At 49.7% G+C, this 24,962-nt stretch overlaps 1 pseudogene; it reads right to left on the bottom strand.

The window, feature by feature from the left end:
* Positions 1-3,978: 3,978 nt before the first annotated feature.
* Positions 3,979-5,780, bottom strand: LOC121789202 (annotated as a pseudogene).
* Between the last annotated feature and the right edge of the window lie 19,182 nt (positions 5,781-24,962).

Raw genomic sequence — 24,962 nt, 5'->3', positions numbered from 1 at the left:
TCATCTTATCCCACAGTGCAAGTCGTTCCCCTCTCGTGCACTTGGCATACACAGTCGAGATCTCAATAGGAGTTGGTAATCGAGGGCAAGTGAACCGCCCATGGAGCAACTGTTTCGAGCCATCCTCAACTTCGAAATTAGCCACTTCCTCCACAAAAATCCAAATCTTCCCGTTGATGTTCGAACCCTTGTAGGTCAGCCCCAATGTCTTTGAGAATTTGTCCGGGTTAGGGATTGTAAGCGGCTCCATTATTGCAAGAAAGCAAATATTATGAGATTTGATTAGTCTTTTTAGGACGTTTTGGGTTGACGCGTTCGCGATCCCCCTAACGTTCCAAAATAGAAATTGTATTGACATGATTAATAAAAGGAGTTCGTACCCGGCGGGTGTGAAGGCCCCCCCTTGAAATTCAATGATTTGGAAGTCATTCCTCTCTTAGCATGCCTCCATAAGTATGGGAATGGCTCCACCATCATCATCCTTGAGAGGTATGTTCTCTTCCCCATCATCCGTATCTTCCAAATCATTATCCACGAAGTTCTTCCGAGCCATTAGGGAGAAATAGCGATTGGTGCTCATGTGGTTATTCGACTCTTGTGCTTCGGACCTTTTTAAGTCAAAAGGCTTGAACGAGCCTTTCGGTCTCACTAGATCACCCGAGGCCGAGGCTGCTTCACACCGTCCCCCAACCTTGGACGAGGGTGTAGCCCGGTGGTTACTTATTTCTCCCTTCGCCATGCTCCCTCCGCCGTTCCTATGCTGAAAGGGTGTGAAGGCCGAACCCCTACCATGCAAATGGGTTGCACTCCAACTCTTGTCACCCTCGTCGGCATGAATGGTCAAATCCATGGGGCCATCCTCATGCAAATCGCCCATGACATCCGGTCCTTGCCAATCTCAATCTTTCGTATCTCTAGTGCTTGGTGTTGTAATTAGTTGCGCTTCCGTTTCTTTGGGTCTCCATTGTTGTTTCACCTCCTTGTTGTTCAATTTTTCCTTCGGTTGATCATATCCTCCCTTCGAACCTTGGGCCCCTTGGTGTGGCTGTCTCGGCATGGCAAAATTATAGTTCCTCTTTGGGGGTCGAACCGCTTTACCCGCCGCATAACAAACTTCGCTCTTATGCCCCACGTGCCAACACTCATTGCAATACATCGGGATCTTATCCCACCTCACTTGTTGCACGGTTTCACGCCCACAAATGTCAAGGATGATCTCATCGGGTGGTGGCTTCGTTATATCGATCTCGATGCAAAGACGAGCAAAGGATAATCTAGTCTTGTTGGCTGTGGCGCGGTCCATTTGGATAGGAGGACCTAGGAGTTTCCCAATGGCGAAGAGAGCCAATTTGTTAAATAGGTGGATGGGGAGGCCGATTAGATTGCACCAAATTGCCGCAATCGGGGATTCACAACATGCATCAAAGTCCGGGGACCATTTGAAGACTTGCATAAGGTGTCGGTCAACAAACCATACCGGGGTACCCTTGGGGCCGCTTAGCAATCGGGCATAATCCGCAATATCCTCGAATTGAATAAGAATATCTTTAGCGTTAATATATTTCCATGTAAATCCTCGGCTAAATTTGATGTTATCAAGAGCTTTTTTGAATTTGGTGCGAAGCCGGAATAGAATGGGAGAGCTTACCAACGATTGCATGGCCGAGACTCGTTGCCAACTTTTGTATCTCTGATGATGAGAAGTAGATTGCCGGGAGCCCATTTGAGGTGGTAGCAAATCCAATATTTTGAATGTTTTCCGGGACAAATGCTTGATGGCCGGCAATGTTCGGACCTTCCTGAACCATGGGTGGGAGCTTTCGACGCCGGAGTTACCTCTTCATCTTGGGTGGAGCTTGCCAGAAATATAGCCGTTTTGCATTTTGGACTTCCGGCCTTGGGGCTATCTTCCTCTCCAAATGATAGTTTCTTTCGAAGTTGTTTGTCTTCCGGGAGGGGCGAGGGGACGAACCTTTTCCGGCCGTTGCCCTTCGAGGGTGGAGCCGCGGTGCTCTTCCGGACTTTGAGCCTTGCTTTTGCGGTCTTGAGTTTCATAGCTTTGGTCGGTTGTTTGGGGGAGGTGGCCTCGGCTGATCGGAAAACCATTTGTTGGTCCGAGAGGACCCGTGCTTCCTCAACCCCCGGAGCAAGGTCCGGTGGGTTGACCATATTTTGATCCGAGATGGATATCGCCTCCTCGGAGTCCGGCGGGTGGCCCATTGTTTCGGCCAGCCGAGGGGAAGACTTCTGCGAGGTGTGGCCGAGATGTGGATTGGAGCTCGGCGGGGCACGCGAGCCAAGTCCGACGAGGGGGGAGCTTGCGTGGTGGTGGTTGAGGTGGCAGAGAGGGTAAGCCGGAGAAGGGATGTATGGGTGGCTGGGGTTGGTTGGAGAGGGTGACCGGCGGTGGGGTGCTAACGTGAGTTAATGAGGGTGGTGGGTGGTTCGCAGTGGGGACATGGTGGTCGGAAAGGATGATTCGGCGTGGGACTATGAGGGAGGGGTTTTTAGTGAGAAGGAGGATGAAGATATGACAATTACTAACTCACCACCGGGCATGACTATTTATATTTAGCTTTCCTTGGCCAACAAGGAAACCACTTCTATCCAAATGACCTACAAAATTTTATTGTACGATCTTTGTTAGGTAATTGGATCAAGATAGGATTATTTTCATCGATATAACATCATAGGAATTGTCATCTCTTAACAACCTATTTGAAGCATAACTCTTATACGTTGGTTTACTTGGCCAACAAGCAATCCTTTTGAATCAAAATTGCCCACAATTATACATTTTGTGACGTTTGTGACGTAATATTTTTTTTAAAGATAAACAACCCTAGGGGTGAAGGGTTGAGGCGCACCCACACCCGTGCATTACCAAAAACCATTTGCAACAACCAAACAAACATCGAGTCGCCCAAAAGTGACGACTCGCCATGACAAATTAGAGTACAACGAGAATTTAACATTGACAACAATCAATTAAAAACACGAGAGAGAAGCTCTCCCTTCTCTCTAGAATTCGTCCACTCCCTCTCCCTCCCCTTTGAGGGAGATGTAGTGTGATTGTTGCATCCAACACATGGTGAAGTCCGGCGGTGAGTTGCCGGAGGGGGATGCCGATGCCTTGGAACACATGATGCAGCCCCTCTCCTCGCCGGAGTGGAAGTTTCATTCGATTGCACAGTCTAAAACCAAAAGGGTTGGCACGCCTCACCCGGAGAAAGCTCGACAAGCCCTCAAACGAGCCGGCCTTGAATCTGGTTCGGAGGTTAGTCGGTCTAAGAAGAAGATGGTCTTTGATATGGTGGATAGTCTCGTTGCGGAACGCCATGGTGAAAGGAAAGGGACGTCGGAAAACAAGCTCGCCCCTTTTGGGGATATGTTGAGCTCTCTAGCCCAAATGGCCAAGGAAGGGAACGTCCCGACGAGTGGAATGGAAGGGCTCGATGGTGATGAGATGGCCGGAATGTCGCTGGCACCGGCAGGCCGGAATCTTGGAGGATCAAGCATGGAGAAAGAGATGGTCAACCGGCTGACCATTGCAAGTACCATGCCCCACGTGAAGGATGGGGTGGCATGTGAGTTGGTGGGTGCATGTGACTCACAAAAGGAGGAAAAGAAAAAGGCCACTTTTCATGGGCAAGATAATGTTGGCGCATTTGTGGAAAATGCCATTTTGAATTCAAAATCACCACCATGTACTATGCATCCTCATCTTTTTTTTTTTGAAGAGAAACAAGTACATTTAATAGAACATATCCTTGGGTTGCATAGCCTGATTTTACATATACAAGCACTGCTAATGCAGACACAGCCGCTGGATACTGTCATCAAACAATAAATTTCCATCACTATACAAACATTAAGGAATGATCGAATTACACTTGTCGGAGTCCTAAAGCATTTAGACATAATCACAGTCCGGTGCAGAGGTTTTACACAGGCTCCTATATGTCAATGGCAATAGTAAGCACAAATCAGGTCCTAAGAGCAACAAGAGTCAGCTTGACCACAGACCAAAGATCTCCCCTTCCTCTGATTACAGAAATAACAATTGAGTTTGATCAGAGAGGACTTCATCTTCGAGTAACCTACTCCAACAAAATTACGAGACATCAAGATACAATTCTCCCATAGCACACCGATGCTATGTAAAGATTTTTTACCCATTTCTCCTTAACATGTGTGCTTGGGAAAGCAGAAGTCCGAAGTGTTTCTTGTGTTTCATCTGAAGGTTTCCGTCGTGGATTGCTAAGAACAAGGGCAGTTTGATCCCATGTTGCTGCAGTTGATGTGATGCGATAGCCAGAATCCCACCTCCTATGAATACCTTCACTTGGATACAGAAAGTCCAACTCGACAACCTGATCAGAAAAACCTGCCCCACGGGACATAACAATTGCCCATCTAGTTCCAGCTGTAGCCATGGTAGTAACGTAAAAACCTTCTCTCCATTTCTTGTTGATCCACTTGAATGGAAATGACTCACTAACTTTATATGACTGCTGCAGATACGGGGTACCCTTAGACATGACAATTAATGAGCTCCCATTATTAGCCCCTGCTATGGCACTTATGTAGTAATTTTTCTCCCATTGTTCCATGATCCACTCCTTATGAAGGAAATGAGGTGAAAGTTCATAGACTTGATCACTGAAACCGGTCCCTGTATCCATAATCAAGGCCCATAGATTTGAACAAGAGGCCACACTGCTAATATAAAGTCCATCTTCATTTCCTTTTTCAATATGCTGGTCCAATCTTAAATCTGCAACATTGTAATGATATCTTTGCTTCATCGGTCTTCTCCCATTGTACACACTAATCCACTGTATAGCAGGCATTCCCATGCGGACTTTCTTCTTTGGCTGCTCATCATCATCGTCGTCCATCATAAGCCTTCCTCTCTTCTGTCCGACTTGATATACAAGCTTTCGAGCACCTTCAGTGTTGATTGGGGCCTGATGTCCGGATTCGGACCAATAATCCCATCAAAAAGGGATATGTATTTTGCATAATTAGGCTCTTCATCAAACTTCAAGTTAACAACAAACTCAACAAACTGTTTAAAAGGTGCAGGACAGAAACAACAAAGGGCTTCTGGAGAAGTTCCCATCTTCTTTTTGCAGACCAGAAAGCCTTTATTCTCGCCCTGGTAACCTTGGGAAGGAAGGCAACCTCGAAGAAGAAAAATGAGGGTATAAGCAAGGGATTCCAAGTCATCCCTATGACTACCGGTTCTTCCCAGATGAGCATGCACACTAGCATACCGCACAGTTCCTCTGAATACATCAGGTCGTTGATCATAATCAACATGAAGACCAATTGAATTATCACGCCACCGAACAGCCAATCCAAGATCAACCAAAAAAAGTTTTTTCTCATCAGCAGTTCCAGGTGTACCAAGCAAAAAGTTTTCTAGCTTTACATCCCCATGCACATATCCTCTAGAATGTAACTTTTCCAAAATGGATATAGCTTCAATGGCAATACATCCCACCATTTCAATTGACATTGTATTCGAATTGTTGTTCCAGACATCCCATAAACTAGGACCTAGCATATCTATCCATTACCATAATATAGTAATCACTCTGACGTCCTTTGTAATGCACACGTGGTATGCCGTGACTACCACCAAAAGCACTGTAAACTTGCCATTCATAAGGTGGTCCATAATTACAACCTTTGCTACTACGGTGCTCAAATTTCAAAGCAACTTCTACCGCTCCTGGTCCATTTCTTTCGAAAGGCGACCCTTCGATGGCTTGCGGAGGGCGACTGAACACTAAATTTTATCAAAGCTGGGTCAAACAAAAGAGATTAAGGATGCGCATCCACAAGATCAATGTGGGGGGGAGAGAACTCACGGAGGAATTGGAGATCAGGAACTCTGCCGCGGATTTCTTCCAAAACCTCCTTGCCCCGGGACCCCTCTCTCTCCTGGAGCCGGATTTGGGCTTGATTCAGCGCCTCTCACCTTCTCCTGAAGTGGAAGCCCTACCGAATCCACCAAGCGTAGAGGAAGTGAAAAAAGCCGTATTTGACATCTCCGGAGATAGCGCCCCTGGACCGGATGGTTTCACAGCCACCTTCTATCATTCTTGCTGGGATACGGTCGGTATTGATGTTGTGGCCGCTATCCAGCAATTTTTCGAGGGAGCCTACCTACCCCCAAGCATCACGGCCACGAGCATCGTACTCATTCCGAAGAAGCTTGGCCCAGACTCGTGGAGTGATTATCGCCCCATTAGCTTGTGCAATGTTTCAAACAAGATCATTACCAAAATCCTCACAAGGAGATTATCTCCCCTCCTCCCTCAGGTTATTGCGCCAAATCAGAGTGGGTTTGTGAAAGGCCGGCTGCTTAATGATAACGTCCTCTTGGCGCAAGAGATGTTCCATGAACTTCCGAGGAGCGCGCCGGCCCCCAATGTTGCGGTCAAGATTGATATGGCTAAAGCTTACGACAGAGTCCAGTGGCCCCTATTGATCAAGGTCATGGACCGAATGGGCTTACCCACCAGATGGATCTCCATGATTGAGAGGTGTGTGGGCTCATGCTGGTTTTCGGTCTTAATTAATGGAGCTCCATCCGGGTTCTTCAAGTCATCTCGCGGCCTTAGACAAGGTGACCCAATATCACCCTACTTATTTGTGATTGCTGCGGATTACCTCTCAAGGTCTCTGGATAAACTCATTCTGGAAAAGAAGGAGATGATCTTTAAAGCCTCTCGGGGATGCATGGAGATTAGTCACCGCCTATTCCGACGATATTGTAATCTTCACCCAAGCGGCAGAAGTCCCTCTGAGGCAGCTCAAAGCTTGTCTTGATGAATACGCGGGAATCTCCGGACAGCAGATCAATCTTGCAAAGAGTAACTTCTACATTGCCGAAAAACATGAGAGGTGTGCCGGCCTAATCCAGGCCGAAGGGGGATTCACTCTTTTTTTTTTTAAATCAAAAGCACCACGAGGGTGGAGGGTTCAGGCGGACCCACACCTGTGCATTACTAAGGACAATTGCAATGAAAAACTAGGAACACCGAGCCGCCCAAAAGTGATAGCTCGCCAAAACCAATTAGAGTACAACGAGGGCCTCCCTACCAACTAGAGTGGTCATCAATGTACTCTTCACTATTCTATTACAATTAACATGGTGCAACCTTCACATCACAAAATCCAAGATCCGTCACTTAATTGAGGCCCACAATAGGGATACCCCTGCGATGAACGATCCCTCCCGGATCAAGTTCCTCGATGAAGCCTTCCTTCTCCCGGTTGGGGAGCCCACATGAGACATTCATTGAGCAAGTGCTCGGCTCGTTCGCACTAGAGTCATCCCGATCGAATGACACCGTGGCGACATTGTCTTTCAAACGCAAATTGTCGATGTGTTGAGCTTTGGAGTGCATGTCTCCCTTATGTGCCTTGCCTTTCCTCTTCCTCGACACCAATTGGAATCCATCCTCGTCCATGCTTGGTTGACTCCCAAGGGGCGCTCGAGGAGCCAACGGATCGACGTTCATTGTACCCTCCTTGTTCTTCTCTTGGTTGCCACTATCTTTTTCCTTGTTCGGTGAGGTGCCAACCCTAATCGCCGCCTTTGGACGCCATTCTCGACGGATGATCTTGTGATCGTGGCTAGGGTAGAACGCCTTGGTTGGTGTTCGGTAATCCTTGCCTCGACCCTTCCTTCCCAACGCATGACACTCATCAATGACATGCCCAACATGCTTACAATTCTCGCAAAACAATGGGATACGGTCCCATGCTACTTTGTGTCTTGAATTTTTGCCTAGGATGTTTAGCATGATCTCCTCCGTTGGGGGGTTGGAGATATCAATCTCAACACATATCCTAGCAAAAGAGAGCCGGGTTTGATTGATTGTCGCATGGTCCGCTTGTAACGGCTTGCCTAATAGCTTGCCGATCACCATGAGGGCCGATTCCTCAAAAAGATGGGCCGGTAGTCCCATGATATTGCACCACACGGCAACGATGGGCGACTCAAAGAACGTATCAAAGTCCGGTGCCCATTTGAACACCCTCATTGGGTGAATGTCAACAAACCAAACCGGACTCCCATTAGGGCCACTTAAGACCTTAGCATAATCAGCCATATCTTGGAATTGAAGTAGGATGTGCTTGGCATTCAAGTATTTCCAAGTGAAAGAACCAACTAGCCCCATACCCCTTAAGCTTTTTTGAATTTGGAAAGAAGAAGGGAGTGAGTGGGAAAACTTCCCAACAATGGCTAGTCCTAGTTTCTCCGAGAGATATTCCGTTTCAACATCGGTAAAGGAGAGATAAGGTGTACCTTCAAAGTCTCCGGCTGTTCCCAAAGGTGTGACTTTGTCGGCGTCGAGTGGGATTGGCTTGTCCTTATGGGTTTATGTGGTGTTGAGGCTCCCACCATGCACCCCATCCCCCAATGTGCGAACAAGTTTTTAGCCTCCTTCCATGCATTCGCCGGCGGGACCAGGTTTTCCGGCGGGTACTCCGGCGGCCGGCCGTCGGTGCCATGGTACCTTCCCTTTCCTTTATCTCGGTGTGCCTATTTATCGAGGTGTAAAGCGTATAGACATGTTTATGTTCCTTCGGGAAAAGCTTGCCGCGAGGGTCACAGGGTGGGCTCACCGCCACCTCTCGTTTGGAGGGAGACTCACCCTCATCAAGAGTACGCTCGAAGCGGTGCCACTCCACATCTTCCAAGCCATCGAGCCAACCTCCGGGGCGCTCAAACAATTGGATCAGCAGATGGCTCGGTTCTTCTAGGGATCGACAAGTGAGAGGAAAAAAACACACTGGATCGGTTGGGATCAGATCTGCCTCCCGACGTCCGAAGGAGGGCTAGGAGTTCGAAAAACCAAAGAAGTACTCCGAGCCTTTAGCATTAATTTATGGTGGAGATTCCGAGAGCAAAGCTCACTCTGGGCTAGATATATGATGATAAAATATTGCAAGAAGGTCTCCCCCCTTGCGGCCAACCCCTCCGGGCATAACAGCCCAACTTGGAAAAGACTCATGCGCACAAGACATCAGGCAAATCCTCACATTCGATGGGTGGTGGGTAATGGGGAAATCTACTTTTGGGATGACATTTGGGTGGGTGATTCCACTCTTCGGTCCCTTACTTTTGATGATAGAGGCAACCACACTTCCCGGGTCGAAGAATTCCTCAGGGATGGCGAGTGGAATGAAGCCAAGCTCCAACAACTCCATGACCAGGCCGGGCTACCACAACAGGTTATTTCTCAGATCCTCGACACCCCGGTCATTGCAGGGGAGCCAGACACGCCGAGGTGGTCCCTTTCTAGCCTCGGAGAATTTACGCTAGCAACAACATGGGACACTATCCGCACACATAGACCGAGGATACAAGGGCTCGAAGACATTTGGAGGGCTGGCCTAACCAACTCTATTGCAATCTTCAACTGGCACCTTCTGTCGAATCAAATCCCGGTTGATTCTAAACTCCAATGGAGGAAGATCGACTTGGCCTCAAAATGCCAATGCTGCCCAAGGAATCCGAGCACCGAATCCCTTCAGCACCTCTTCATCCAAGGTCGGGGAGAAACTAGTGTGTGGCGGGAATTCGACGGGTGGTTCGGGGGATCGGCACCTTCCCTACGGATTAACGACATCATTCCAGATCGGCTTGAGACCTGGTCGCATCGGATGCAACAACAAGACCCGAAACACCTTTGCCGAGTAACGCCATACCTCATCCTGTGGTTCCTTTGGGCGGAGCGAAACAGAAGCCGGCATGAGCAAGTCCAATTCAAACCGTACAATGTGGTGTGGCAAGTTCAGATGTACATTTACAATAACATGACTAACGGGATCATTAAGCCGAAGCACTGGAAGGGAGTGCAAATGGGCATGAGTATTCCGAGCCACCCTGCCTCAAGACGGACGAGACCACTGGTGACTTCTGTTAAGTGGCACCCCCCTGAAGGCCCGTGGATTAAAGTCAATACAGACGGGGCATACACTGGGGCACCGAACAGAGCGGGAGGGTGAGGAGTGGTACGCGACTGGTCCAGAAAGTTGCTCGCGGCCTTCTCAACCCCCCTTGACGCACACTCAGCCTTAGAGGCCGAATTGATGGCTGCTCATCATGGACTTGAGCTTGCGAGGGTACATGAGCAACCCATTTGGATCGAGACGGACTCAGAACAAGCCGCCAATCTCCTTAATGGCTTTACGTGGGGACCGGCACATCTCCGCCGGGTCATGGCGCGAATTTTCCTCTTCAAGCGCCGGTACACCATGCGCGCCTCCTTTATCCCCGGGAGGGGAATCAAGCGGCGGACCTGCTCGCTAAGATGGGCCTTGGCCAGCAATGCTTCCTCAGGTTCTCCGCCCAAACAGCCCCAAGACCCCTAAAGGACATCATTAGAATGGAAGAAATGGGAATACCCAACATTTGAGTTCGGTCGGAAGAACACGAGTAGCACAGTTGCCGAGGAAGGAAGGAGTGTTTTATCTTTTGATTTTGTTCATTTGTATCTTATCTTTTGGAAGGGAGTATGATGAGGTCTGGGTTGTGGGATCCGGACCGCTCTCTACTCCTAATCTTTGTGTTGGCACACCACTTTTGAGTGTGGCTAGGATCAATATTCAACCCCTTATAATATATAGGGATGAGGGACCCACGAACCCTCCACCGTAAAGGTGTTTGATTAAAAAAAAAAAGTCCAAATGTTCATCCGGAATAGTATGGAGAATGGGGGCATAAGAATGAAACATTGGATTGGGATAAGCCCTAGAATGGAAATACCGAGTCGTGCTGAGACAGGATGGCCAACACCGGTTGCTATGCTGATCAAATGGCACCCACCGATCCCATCGTGGATTAAACTCAACACGGATGGAGCCTTCTCGACCAAAAGAGGCAGTATGGTTCAAGAACTTCCTTATGGATTTAGGTGTGGTTGCGAATCTGCCCAACAGCATCACGGTTTATTGTGACAATTTTGGTGCTGTGGCAAATTCGAAGGAACCAAGAGCTCACAAAGCGAGCAAACACATAGAGCGGAAGTATCATATCATAAGGGATATAGTGCAGAGAGGAGACATACAAGTGCTCAAGATTGCGTCAGAGAACAACCTGGCAAATCCTTTTACAAAGGTAATGGCGGTAAAACCGTTCGAGGGCCACGTTAAAGGTATTACCTCCATTAAGAAGTATTGAACACCAAATTGACCTTGTTCCCTGGGCAGTACTACCAAACCGACCAGCCTATAGAGCCAATCCCGAATAGACTAAGGAAATTCAAAGGCAAGTGCAAGAGTTGTTGGACAACGGAAAAATCCGTGAGAGCATGAGTCCATGTGCTGTTCCGGTAATTGTTGTTTCTATGAAAGATGGATCATGGAGGATGTGCATCGACTGCCGAGTAATCAACAAAATCACGGTAAAGTATCACTATCCTATTCCTAGGCTAGATGATATGCTTGATGAATTGCGTGGATCTGTTGTGTTTAGTAAGATCGATTTGAAAAGTGGTTATCATCACATTCGAATTAGAGAAGGAGACGAATGGAAAACAGCCTTTAAAACAAAATTTGGTCTATATGAGTCGTTAGTAATGCCTTTTGGTTTAACTAATGCACCAAGTACTTTCAGGAGATTGATGCACCATGTTTTTTTTTTTTGAACACCTTCACGGTGGAGGGTTCGTGGGTCCCTCATCCCTATATTTCATATCAACAGGACGATCAATCTATGCCTAGGTGAACAAAACCAAAATGCAAAGTACAAAATCACTAAGGCAATTGCACCACAAGAGTAGGGAGAGGTCAAGCCATCAAGAGATTCGACACCTACGTACTTTTCGGCGTCCGCTAAGCTCCTGATCGGCGGGCCATACACTACTAACGGTCTTCATCTCTAAATCGAACGTTGGGGGTACCCTTTTCCTCCAGTTGGACGATGCACCATGTTTTGAGAAAATTCATTGAATCATTTCCCTATGTAATCAAATACGAAAAGGGAAAAGAAAACATTGTGGCTGAAGCATTGTCTCGGAGGTACATTTTGATCACTACTTTGAGTTCTAAGTTGCTTGGTTTTGAGTTGATTAAGGAAATGTATGATAATGACCCGGACTTTTCTTCTATCTATTTAGCTTGTGAGCATGCTGCATTTGACAAGTTCTATAGGCATGATGGCTATTTGTTTAGAGAAAATAAACTGTGCATTCCTAAAGGTTCTATGCGTGAATTGCTTGTGCGTGAAGCTCATGGTGGTGGTTTAATGGGGCATTTTGGAGTCCATTAGACAATGGATGTTTTGCATGAACATTTCTTTTGGCCTAAAATGCGTGTGGATGTTGAAAGAATTTGTAAAAGATGTATAACTTGCATGCAAGCCAAGTCTAAATCACACCCACATGGTTTGTACAAACCGTTACCAATTCCTAGTGCACCTTGGGAGGATATTTCAATGGACTTTGTTATTGGTTTGCCAAGAACAAAAATAGGTAGATATTCAGTTTTTGTGGTTGTTGATAGGTTTTCAAAAATGGCACATTTTATTCCATGTCACAAAACTGATGATGCATCTCATATAGCTGATTTGTTCTTTAAAGAAATTGTACGTTTTTTTTTTTTTTTTTTTTTTTTTTTTTTTTTTTTTTTTAATCAAACACCTCTACGGTGGAGGGTTCGTGGGTCCCTCATCCCTATATTTCCACAAGAGATAATTACAAGGCGTGGCCACACCCAAAAGTGGTGTGCCGTAACAAAATCAAGAGTAGTATGCGGTCCGATCCCACAAGGTTCGGACCTCATCATACTCCTTTCCAAAAAACAATTAACCACAAAGCTAGTCACTATTGTCTCCCGTCGTCTCATGATCAACTTTGATGCCCGTCCCCGTCTAGGTTTCGGATGTGCGACACTCCCATCTCGTCCAATCTAACCAAGTCCAATAGTTCTCTCGGTGCTGAGTTGTAGTGCATTCGTAGGCCACTGTCTTGGACTAGCCCCATTTTCGCAAGGAAGTCCGCCGCTTTGTTCCCCTCCCTGTGTATGAAGGTGGCTCGGAATTTGAGTTGGCGTTTGAGAATGGTTAGTTGCGCCACCGCTTGCCGAGCGAGTGCCGGCCCCCATCCCGTCCCATTGACCAATTTGATTGCTTGCTCTGCATCTGACTCAATCCAGATTGGTAGGCCGTATTCCTTGGCTATATTTAGCCCGTGGATCATGGCCAACAGCTCCGCTTCTAACGCCGAGTGGGCTTCAAGGGGTGTGCTGACGGCGACGAGCATCTTACCCGAGTGGTCTCGAATAATCCCGCCAGCCCCTGTACTGCCGTTCGCTTCATTATAGGAGCCATCCGTGTTGAGCTTTATCCACGGCTGATCCGGGGGGTTCCATTTGATTGCCATGGCTAGGGGTAGCGCCCTGATTGCCGCCGCTTGTTGAGGAATATTGATTCCAAGTTTAACTCCCTTCCAATGTTTCGGCTTCAAGCTTCCATTAGACATAGCATTTCGAATGAACATGTGGACCTGCCATACCACGTTTTGTGGTTTAAACTGTGTGCCTTGGTGGCGGCTCCTGTTTCTCTCCGACCAAATAAACCAAAGGATGAGGTATGGAGTGGCTCGGCTAAGATGTTTCTTGTTCGGCTGTTGGCACCTTCGCGCCCACACTTCGATTCTCGTAGGGATTGTGTCATTGATATGGATGCGTGGGAACGGGCCTGTGAACCAGCCGTCGAACTCACTCCATACTCTGCGAGCTCCATATCCCTGGATGAAGAGGTGTTGGAGTGACTCAGTGTTCGGTCTGTGGGGGCAGCATTGGCACTTAGAAGCTAGCTCAATCTCCCGCCACTGAAGTTTCGTGTCAACCGGCACCCGATTGGAGAGAAGCCTCCAGATAAAGATGGCTATTGAGTTGGTGAGGCCTACCTTCCAAACGTCCCCCAAACCATGGATGATCGGGTTTCGTCCTCGAAGTGTGTCCCATGTCGAAGCCACCGTGAATTCCCCATGCTTAGAGAGGTTCCACCTCGGGATATCCTGTTCGTCATGGAGGATCGGTGTATTAATGATGCCATCGATAACATGCTGAGGGAGGCCGGCCTGATTGTGAAGGAGTTGAAGCTTGGGCACATCCCAACCACCATTTGTAATGAACTCCGAGACCCGGGTGGTTGGTCTTCCCCTATCATCAAGGCTAAGTTCCCTCAGAGGGCTATTGCCAAGCCAAATGTCATCCCAGAAGTAGATGTCCCCTTGTCCCACTAGCCATCTCATGTGCGGTTGCGCGAGGGGCCATGCTCTTGAGAGCCTTCTCCACGTAGGGCTACTCCTGCTCGGCAATCTCAAGGTGAGCGGTGTGGAGTTGGAGCAATATTTTGCCATCATGTATCTTGCCCAAAGGGAGTTTTGCTCCCGAAATCGCCACCACAGTTTGATATTGAAAGCGTGGAGGACCTCCATAGTTTTTCGGATCCCAAGGCCTCCTTCATCAGTGGGCCGGCACATTTGTTCCCATCCAATCCAATGGGTCCGCTTCTTTTCATTCGTAGACCCCCAAAAGAATCGGGCCATTTGTTGATCAAGTTGCTTGAGGGTACCGGCCGTGGGCTCGACGGCTTGAAAGATGTGCAAGGGGATCGCTTCAAGAGTGCTCATAATCAACGTAAGCCTTCCTCCAAAGGATAGGTGACGGTGTGCCCATCCTGAGATCCTTCTTGCAATCTTTTCCCGTAGAAAGAGGAACATGTCCGTGCGCTTGACACCACGGTAGATAGGGACACCGAGATAGAGAAAAGGAAAGGCCCCTCTAGAGAAGCCTCCTTCCGCCTGGATCGAGTTTGCCCAGTGTTCATGGGCCTCGGCAATATAGAAATTACTCTTGGCGAGGCTGACTTGTTGGCCGGAGACTCTTTCATATTTTTCGAGACAGGCTCTTAGCCGGCGCATAGGATTTGCCGCCGCTTGAGTGAAGATGATAATGTCGTCCGCATAGGCTAGATGGCTGATCTCCATGCATCTCCGGGAGGCTTTGAACGTCATGTCCTTTTGGCCGAGGATGAGCTTATCTAATGCTCGGGACAGGTAGTCCGCCGCGATTACGAACAGAGCAGGGGAGATCGGGTCTCCTTGCCGAAGTCCTCGAGTTGATCTAAAGAAGCCCGAGGGTGCCCCGTTAACAAGGACCGAGAACCAGCAACACCCAATACACCTCTCCATAAGTGAAATCCATGAATCCGGGAAACCCATACGGCGTAAAACTTTGAAGAGGAATGGCCATTGGACCCTATCATAGGCTTTAGCCATGTCAATCTTTACTGCCACATTAGGCGCTGGGGAGCATCTAGCAAGCTCATGGAACATCTCTTGAGCCAGAAGTGCGTTGTCGTTAAGGAGCCGACCTTTGACAAATCCACTTTGGTTTGGGGAGATGACCTGTGGGAGGAAAGGAGAGAGTCGAGAGGTGAGTACCTTGGTAATGATCTTGTTTAAAACATTGCAGAGACTGATGGGTCGGTAGTCGGTCCATGATTCCGGCGAAGCCTTCTTTGGGATAAGGACTATGCTTGTGGCCGTGATGCTCCTCGGCAGGAAGGCCCCTCTGAAGAACTGTCTGATTGCGTCCACTACCTCCGGTCCCACAATAGGCCAGCAGGCTTGATAGAAGGTGGCCGAGAAGCCGTCGGGTCCGGGTGCACTATCTCCGGAAATGCAAAAGGTGGCACTCCTGACCTCGTCCGCACTTGGAGCATCTGCGATGTCAGCGAACTGCTCGGCTGAGTGGACCTGCTGGATTAGGTCGAGGTCTGGATCTTCAAGTGTCGGATTATTGGGGGCAAGGAGTTGTTGGAAGAACTCCACTGCGGACTTTTTAATCTCGGCTTCCTCGGTGAGCTCCTGCCCATTGACACGTATTGAATGGATGCGGAGACGAACCCTCTTTTGTTTCACCCAGCTTTGGTAGAACCGGGTATTTTTGTCTCCCTCGGCAAGCCACCTCAGAGCTGCCTTCTGTCGCCAAAAATCTTCTTCCATTTTCAGCAAAAGGATGTACTCGGCAATGTGTTTGTTGATCGCTGTCCTGTGATCCGGGGTCGGCCTTGCTTCGAAACAAGATTGGGCCAAAGCAATTTCTTCCTCCTTTTCTTTTAGATTAGCATGAATGTTTCCAAAAACCTCTTTGTTCCACTCCTTAAGGGCCTTTTTAACTCTGGCCTGCTTGATTTGAATGTTTAGGATTCCACCCGCCCCCGTGGGCTCCTCCCATGCTTTTTGCACTACGGCCATGAATCCTTCATGTCGGATCCACATGTTCTGGAACCTGAAAGCCTTGGCTCCAGCGGATGTGTTCATCTTCGTGCACCTGACAAGAATTGGTCCATGGTCCGAGGCAATCCGGGGGAGGTTCGTAACCCGAGTAGCCTCGAAGGTCTTAGTCCAATCCTCGCTGACAAGCACTCTATCCAACCTTTCAAAAAGGCCATTCTTGGCCCAAGTGAATGCCGCTCCATCAAAACCAGGGTCAAGCAGCCTACAATCTTCCGTTGCCTCCGCAAAATCTACCATCTCGGCTTGCCGGTTGGTATCACTTCCAACTCTGTCTTGATGAGATAGCATGGTGTTGAAATCGCCACCGATGATCCAAGGTGTTCCCTCAAGAGGCCCGGCAATCTCTCTCATCTTGTCCCATAGGTGATGTCTTTCAGCCCTTGTACATTTGGCGTACACGGCTGAGATGGCCACCGGCCTAGCAAGGCGGTGGGATTTGAGGTACCCGTGGAGAATTTGTTCCGAGTCAACCTCAATATCAAAAGTGGACCCCTCTTCCGCAAACATCCAAATCTTCTCGTTCATGTTCGAACCAATGAAGGACAGCCCCAAGGCCTTAGAGAAACGGTCCGGGTCCGGTTGTGTGAGCGGTTCCATTATTGCAAGAAATAAAACATTATGACAACCAATTAGTCTTTTCAGAACGTTTTGAGTGGGCGCATTCGCGATCCCCCTCACGTTCCAAAACATGAGATTGTACGACATTATTAACAAGAAGGGTGCGTACCCAAAGAGGTTGAAGGCCCTCCTTGATAGTCAGTACGGTGTTGCTCTTTGTTCGGAGCGACCTCCTCGGCGTCCTCGGCCGAACTGTTGCCTCCTAACTTCTCGGCCCCCACATGCAATTCCATAAGGTCTTCGTCCGCATCCCCACAATTCTCAACATCAAATTCTCCGTTCTCCATGAGAGTATAATATTGGTTAGTGCTCATGTGGTTCTTTGCCGAGAAGAACCCACGCCCCCTTGTCAAAGCATGGCGCGCGCCTCCTCTCGGATTCCCTCGCCGAACTGGTGAGACCAAGCTCCTCGCAATGGGGGAGCCCCACTCCACGTCCATGTTCCCACGTGGTGTTGGTGGTTCGGTGGTGGGATGCAATGGATTCCCCCGGTTCGGTGGGGACTTCCCAGTCTCGATCCCGGCAATAAGCCCGGCATTCTGAGTTCCGGAGCTCGGTCCGCTCCCCAAAGTAGAGTCACCCTTGGAGTTCGGTCCCTCCCAGGAAATATCACCGGAGTCCTCCCCATTTGTTTTGTTATTGTTTGGTCGATCACCGGCCTTGCCTTGCTTCTTCCCCTGATGTTTCCATTCGTTGGAGCTGGAGGCATTCTTCCCCATATCTTGCTTCCCCTTCTCGGTCTGTCTCTCGGGTTGTGGCTGTTTTGGCGGGCCGTTGTGGTAGTTTCTCTTTGGCGGCCGTTCCTTCTTGCCCGTCGCATAGCACACCTCACTTGCATGGCCGACATGTTTGCATTCTCGGCAATATGATGGTATCTTGTCCCATCGGACTCGCTGCACCGTTTCTCGCCCACCAAGATCGAGGATTATCTCTTCGGTAGGTGGTTTTGTGATGTCTATCTCGACGCAGATTCGGGCAAATGAAAGCCGAGTCTTGTTTGCCGTGGCTCGATCAATTTGTATTGGATTGCCGAGAAGCTTGCCGATGGCGAATAAGGCGGATTGGTCGAAAAGGTGAATGGGGAGGCCAATTAGGTTGCACCAGATTGCCGCAATGGGGGACTCGCAGTAAGCATCAAAGTCCGGGGACCATTTGAAGACCCTCATCGGGTGTCGGTCAATGAGCCAAACGGGCGTACCCCTTGGGCCTCCAAGGATTCGGGCATAGTCCGCCAAGTCCTCGCATTGAATGAGAATATGTTTAGCATTAATGTACTTCCAACTAAATCCACACCGAAGTTTAATATTGTCGAGGGTCTTTTGGATTTGCAGTCCCGTAGGGATAGAGTGAGAAAACTTACCCACAATGGCGTGTCCCATGCTCTCAGCAAGCTTTTGAGTTTCCGCTCCGGAGAAGTAAATGGCCGGGATGCCGTCGGACACTGAAGCAAATCCAATGTTCTGGAGCTTATCCGGTTCAAAGGCTTGGGGGCCGGTAGGGTCAGTCGAGCCTTTGAGCATGTCCGCCATCGTTTTCGGCCGACCGGGGTGGCTTGCGGCGCCTTCACCCCGGCCTTGTAGAGTGTTACTCGCCGAGCCCGACGGGGTACCCCTAAGCAAGTCCGCCATCGATTTCGGCCACGGCGAGGGCCCCAGTGTAGCTTCTACCCCCCCAAGTTGATTAACTACATTCAGCCCTTGTGTTGCGGCATCCGTCGCGGACTTAGGTGTGTTTCCATTTCTCTTCGGATTGTTGAGTTCGGCTTCTCCATTCTCGGTGTGGATCTTCTCGGCACCTACGTTGCCGTTGTGTGCCCTTCTCGGCTTTTCCATTCTCGGCTTTTCGGCTTTTTCTTTCTCGGTGTGGATCTTCTCGACTTTATCCTTCTCGGTGAGGGTCTGTTCGGCATCATCCATAGGCGTATCGTTGGGTGTTGGTGTGTCTCTTGTCACTGCAACCATCTCGGCACTAGGCGTGGCCTTGTTCATCGTCTCGATAAAAGGCTTTTCTCGGTAGACGTTAGGGTTCGACTTCGGTCGCGGCTGGCCGAACTCCGCACAATAATGTTCCGAACTAGCCTCAAACGTAGCTCGGAGCTTGCTAGTTCGTCCTCGTTCGAGAGGGGGAAAGTCCTCAAGAGAGGGTCCATTTCCATCCCGAGGTGTGTGTGTGACACTTTGCATGCATCCCGAAGGGTTTAGGGGGAACTCCAGTGGATTGTGGCCGGCCGTAATGAGAGGTTGCGCAACCAATGTGTCTAGCATCTCCGCCGAGTCCAAGGCGGCTAAGTGGATGATTTCGGCCTTTGTTGGTTGCGTTGGGGCCTCCACGACAATCGTCTCACGTGAGCTCTTGGGACGGAAAGGAGTTAGCCCACTTTCGGAAGGAGGTTTTGGTCTCCAAGCCAATTCGGGAAAGTTGGGTTGCTGCAAAAAGGAGCTAGATTTTTGTTGTTTTGGGGGCTCAACGGATGCATTGGGGCCAGCATCACGTGGTGTTCCGAAGTGGCAAGGCGCCAAGGAACTTTCGGAAAGTGATTTTGTTGTTGTGCCCATTTCGGGCAAGTTGACTAGCGCGTCCACCCAGGCCTTTTGACCCATGCTAGAGCCATCTCTCTCCGAGCAGCCATCATGTGGGGGGTTGTGCTCTCCTCCGTCACCAGTCCCCGCGTTTGCGCCGGCCGCAAGGTCGTCGGCCGGAGCGTTGTCAACAGTTCTGGCGCCGGCAAGTTCTTCATTAATCTTAGCTTCATCTTCACCGTTGAGATTAGGGGAGGGCTCCATCGACGTCGGGAAGATGGGGCCTTTGCATTTTGGGCTTCCGACCGGCGAGCTCCCTTCGGCCCCGAAATCAATCTTCTTCCTAAGTTGCTTGTCCTCCGGCATCGGTGAGGGTACGAACCTTTTCCGACCAGTGCCTTTGATGGGAGGGGCTGGTGTACTTTTCCGTGCCTTCACCTTCATTTTCAAAGTTTTCCTCGCCACTTTCCTGCAGGGAAAAATTATGGAGGAAGACTCCTCCGACGTGAAATTCATTGGCTGGTCCGAGAGAGGGTCCTCGGCCGGCCGGAGGACCATTGGCTGGTCCGAGATGGTGCGCGGTTCTTCTGACTCCGGGGGGGGATCCGGCAGGCGCTCCGGCATGATCGAGAGAATGAGTCGAGTCACCAGCCGCTCCGGAGCTTTGTTCGTGCCTTAGCCAAGGGAGTGGTTGGTTGGTGAGAATCCGAGGTCGGGAGGATGGTGGGTGGCTGGTGGAGCGGGGGCGTGAGGGGGACCGTCGACAGTGGTGAGCCGAGCGAGAATGGGGTGGGCGGCGATGTGGGAACTCAAAACGTGGTGGGGGATTCTAGAGAGAAGGGAGAGCGTCTCTCTCTAACTTACAATTTTTACTGCATGGTGTTCCTTGATCAATTGTGAGTGATCTAGTCTCTAAATTTGTGAGTCATTTTTGGCGTGTGTTGTGGAATAAGTTGGGAACTAAACTCTTGTTTTCTACTACTTGTCATCCACAAAGTGATGGACAAGATGAAGTAGTTAATAGGACTTTGTCTCAATTACTACGAACTTTAGTTAAAAAGAACTTGAAAAGTTGGGAGGAATGCATACCTTTTGCTGAATTTGCTTAAAATCGAAGTATTCATTCTGCTACTAACTTTTCTCCATTTGAAGTTGTATATGGTTTTAATCCATTGAGTCCACTAGATTTTATTCCAATACCTATTGAAGAACGTGCAAGTCTTGATGGAAAAGCTAAGGCTGAAATGGTGAAAAGATTGCATGAAAGGGTAAGACTCAACATTGAAAAGAGAGAAGAAGGCCCTGAAGATCTTAGAGTGAGAAGCTCCTCCTTCTCTCTAACAATCCCCCACCCTACCGCATTGTCCCGCCGGAATCTCACCCCCACCACTTAACCCCGCCTCCCTCACTCCACCATCCACAATCCCGTCGGACGCCCTTCACCCCAAGGCCCCACGGTGAACGCTAGCGTCAGCCAACCCTCCCTCTTTCCAACCCCTACCCCTGCTCCTTGGTCTAGATATGCCGGACCCTCCTCCACCGGACCCCGATATTGGGGACGAGGAAGCTCGAACCATTGCGGACCACCTAATGGTCTTCCGGTCGCCCGATGAACCATATCCCAAACCGACGACCAAAGCCACAAAGTGGAAGGCGGCGAAGAATAGATGCAAAACAAGGATGAACACGCCAGGCCCGCCATCAAAAGCGAATGGCCGGAAGCGCTTTGTCCCTTCCCCTCTCCCGGAAGACAAACAGCTCCGGAAAAAGCTCTCGTTAGGCAACGACTCCAGTCCCGGCTCCGAGTCACCACGGTGCAAAGCGGCCATATTCTCGGAGAGCCCGGCCATGACACGGAGAAGGATGGCCGTGAGAATGATGAAAATATCCTCGACTGCAAAGGAGAACGTAAAATGGAAAATCTGGCCCTAGAGGACAACGCCGTAGCCCCGGGGGCTTCGCCGGCCGGCCCTCACACCGGTGGCGACTTGATGACCGTTGGAGAAGGTACAACCAAAGAATCCGTCGCAGTCCCCTCGGATCTTGATGAATCAAGTGAAGCCAAAAGTGCTTTGGAGTGTGCTAGAGTCAACTTACTCGAAATGGCTAAAGGACCAAACATGCTTTGTGAAAGTGCCTTTCTCCCCTACTCTTCCGGGTTGTTACATGATGCACTACACGCTTCCCTAATAATGCAGCCAAAAGAGAGTTCAATCTTGCAAGTGGCCTCCTTGGACTCGGCGGAACGGTTGGACACATGGACGGCGTAGCCTCTCCTTGCCGGAAACCCACCGGAAGATGCCACCTCAATAATGAATCCATCCACAATGTTAGTAGCGGCACTCGAGACCCCCTCGGCCCTCTAGCGGGCTCTCGTTGGAGGATTTCCCGCCCCTAGTTCCGGGACGTACTAGGAAGCTCCGAGCAAATTTCGAGGCCAGCGCGTCACAGGCGGATTCGGCCCCGGCCTGGCCGAGAGCCCAGCCGAAGGGACATAGCATCCGAGACACGTCGGTCCCCGGGGGATCATCCGCGACATCTTCTATTAATCAACCCCCGAAGGATGCGTTGGAGGCGCCTTGTTACACCGACGAACCAATGGCTGAAGGTGACAAGAGTGGTGAAATGCATTGCGAGGACACGGAAGGCCCCCAAGCCATGGCGACGGAGAAGCCTCACATGAACCTGATGAACAACAACAAGGTCCAAGGGAAGGAGGGGGTCGCGAAACACGGGAGCAAGCCGATCTCCATGGCCGACATGGTCCGAGGCGCACCTAACCCCGATGGCCCGCAAGCCTTCGACCCGGAGAACATCCAAAACATCGGATTTGCATCGATATCCAATGGAGTCCCTTCAATCTACTTCTCCGGGGCTGAAATTCAAAGGCTAGCGACAAACCTTGGGCACGCCATCGTAGGTAAATTTTCACACTCTATTCCGGCTTCGCACCAAATTCAAAAGGCTCTCGAAAAAATTAAATTTCGTTGTGGCTTTACTTGGAAATACATTAATGCTAAACACATTCTTGTGCAATTCGAGGACATTGCGGATTATGTTCGGCTCTTAAGTGGCCCAAAAGGAACGCCGGTTTGGCTTATTGATCGTCACCCGATGAGAGTTTTCAAATGGTCACCCGAATTTGATGCATATTGTGAATCACCCATTGCGGCAATTTGGTGCAACCTTATCGGTCTTCCCATACATCTCTTTGATCAATCAGCCCTTTTCGCCATAGGAAAGCTGCTTGGCACGCCAATTCAGATTGATCGAGCAACGGCCAACAAATTTCGCCTCTCCTTCGCTCGAATATGCATCGAAATCGACATTACACGGCCACCCCCCGAGAAGATCATCTTGGACATATGTGGACGGGAAGTGGTGCAGCAAGTAAAATGGGATAAAATTCCACCGTATTGCGGAGAATGTAAACACGTGGGGCATAGGAGTGAGGTATGTTATGCGGCAAAGCCGTCGGAGCGTCCACCAAAACGGAACTATAATGTAGCCCCACCGAAACAGCCACAACAAGGGGAACGAGGAACCAAGAGCACCACAGTGGAACTGAGACAAAATGAATCCAATACGAAATGGCAACAACAAGGGAAGAACAAAGCCAAGGAAAGTCAGCCAAGTACGAGTTCGAAGGCTAGAGGAGGCAATGGTCCGGGAGGGCTAGGCCCGGACATCATGGGGGACATGCCGGGTGAACATGGCTCGGAGATGGTTCCCTATCACAACAAAAAGGACCGGTACGGGCCCCAAGTCCGCAATCAACCGAGAGGCTCGCTCGGTAGAGCATCCTCACTAGAACGAGGGCGGGAAGGTGCCATGTTAGGGAAACTCAAGGATGGCCACGAAGGGACCTCCTTGGCCGGGGAACGAGGGAGATTGAGCGGGTCGTATTGACACTTTGATCTTGAGAAGGCCGAAGCAAAAGAGAGGGAAAGCCTCATGAGTTCCAACCGGTACTACTCCCTCATGGCCGATGAAACTTTCGTTGACCACGATGATGGCGAACATGAAGTCTGGGAAATGAACACGGTGGAGGATTCGTGGGTAGTACAACGCATGGCTACACCCAGAAGTGGTGTCCCGAAATCTAAGGCAGGAGTAGTATGCGGTCCGTGACAACAGGTCCGGACCTCATCATACTCCCTTCCAAAAGCAAAATACAAATAGCCCAAACCAAACAATCTACAATCCTCTCGACCGCCAGTCATCCCCATTCTTCCTCCTCATTTTGAACCCTGATGTTTGGGGTTCCGATTGCATCCATCCGCACGATTGCTGCGAGGTGTCTTGGTGCTGATCCGGCTCCCATTCTGCAAAAATCAATCCTCTCCATACCAATTTTCGCAAGGAGATCTCCCGCGCTATATTACCTTCCCGATGGATGAAGGTGAAGCGCATGTCCTGTTGGCGCTTGAGGAGTTTGATCCGCGAGGTCACTCGGCAGAGGTGGGCCGGCCCCCAGCATGAGTCATTAATCAGCTTGATTGCTTGTTGTGCATCTGATTCCACCCAGATTGGTCGCCAGAATTCCATGGCCCATGTTGAGGAGGTGGACGAGGCGAACCCCAATCTTATGGAAGCCGAACCATGCCAAAAAGGAAATGATCTACAAATCATTGCATTCCAAGGCGGGCCTTCACACCCACCGGGTACGTCCCCCTCTTGTTAATCATTTTAATTAACTTCATGTTTTGGAAAGTTAGGGGAATCGCGAATGCGTCAACCCAAAACATCCTTAAAAGACTAATTGTATCTCACAAAATTAATTGTCTTGCAATCATGGAACCACTCACGGCCCCAAATCCGGTGAAGTTTTCTAAAGCTTTGGGGATGAATTTTAAGGCAGCAAACTCCAACGGGAAGATATGGTTTTTTGTGGAGGACGGGGCGGATTTTGAGGTGGTGGACGACTCGGACCAAATACTCCACGGGAAATACCTTTGCCCGTGGCTACCTTGTTCCATTATGGTGTCGGCCGTGTACGCAAAGTGTACTAGGGGAGAACGAGTTGCGCTTTGGGACAAAATGAGAGAAATTTCAGTAAACACCGAAGGGATGCCTTGGGTCATTGGCGGGGATTTTAACACCATCCTCTCTACCGAGATAGGGCCAGAAGTGACACTAATCGACAAACGGAGATGATCGACTTCACCGAAGCAATCGAGGACTGCAGACTACTTGACCCAGGCTATGATGGGTCGGACTTTACGTGGGCCAAGAATGGCCTCTTCGAAAGACTAGATCGGGTGTTGGTAAATGAACCGTGGGCCCGAATCTTTGAATCGGTGAGGGCAACAAACCTTCCGCGGGTGGCCTCGGATCATGGCCCGGTGCTGGTGCGGTGCAAGTTGCCAAGTACTCACTCCGGGGGCAGCCCCTTCCGCTTTCAAAATATGTGGATCCGCCATGATGGCTTCAGTGATCTAGTTCGAGAAGATTGGGGCAAGCCGACGGAAGCACAAGGTCTTCTCAA

Source organism: Salvia splendens, unplaced genomic scaffold (assembly GCF_004379255.2).
Source record: "Salvia splendens isolate huo1 unplaced genomic scaffold, SspV2 ctg172, whole genome shotgun sequence".
In the NCBI taxonomy this organism is placed as follows: Eukaryota; Viridiplantae; Streptophyta; class Magnoliopsida; order Lamiales; family Lamiaceae; genus Salvia; species Salvia splendens.
This window is presented reverse-complemented; position numbering and strand designations above follow the sequence as displayed.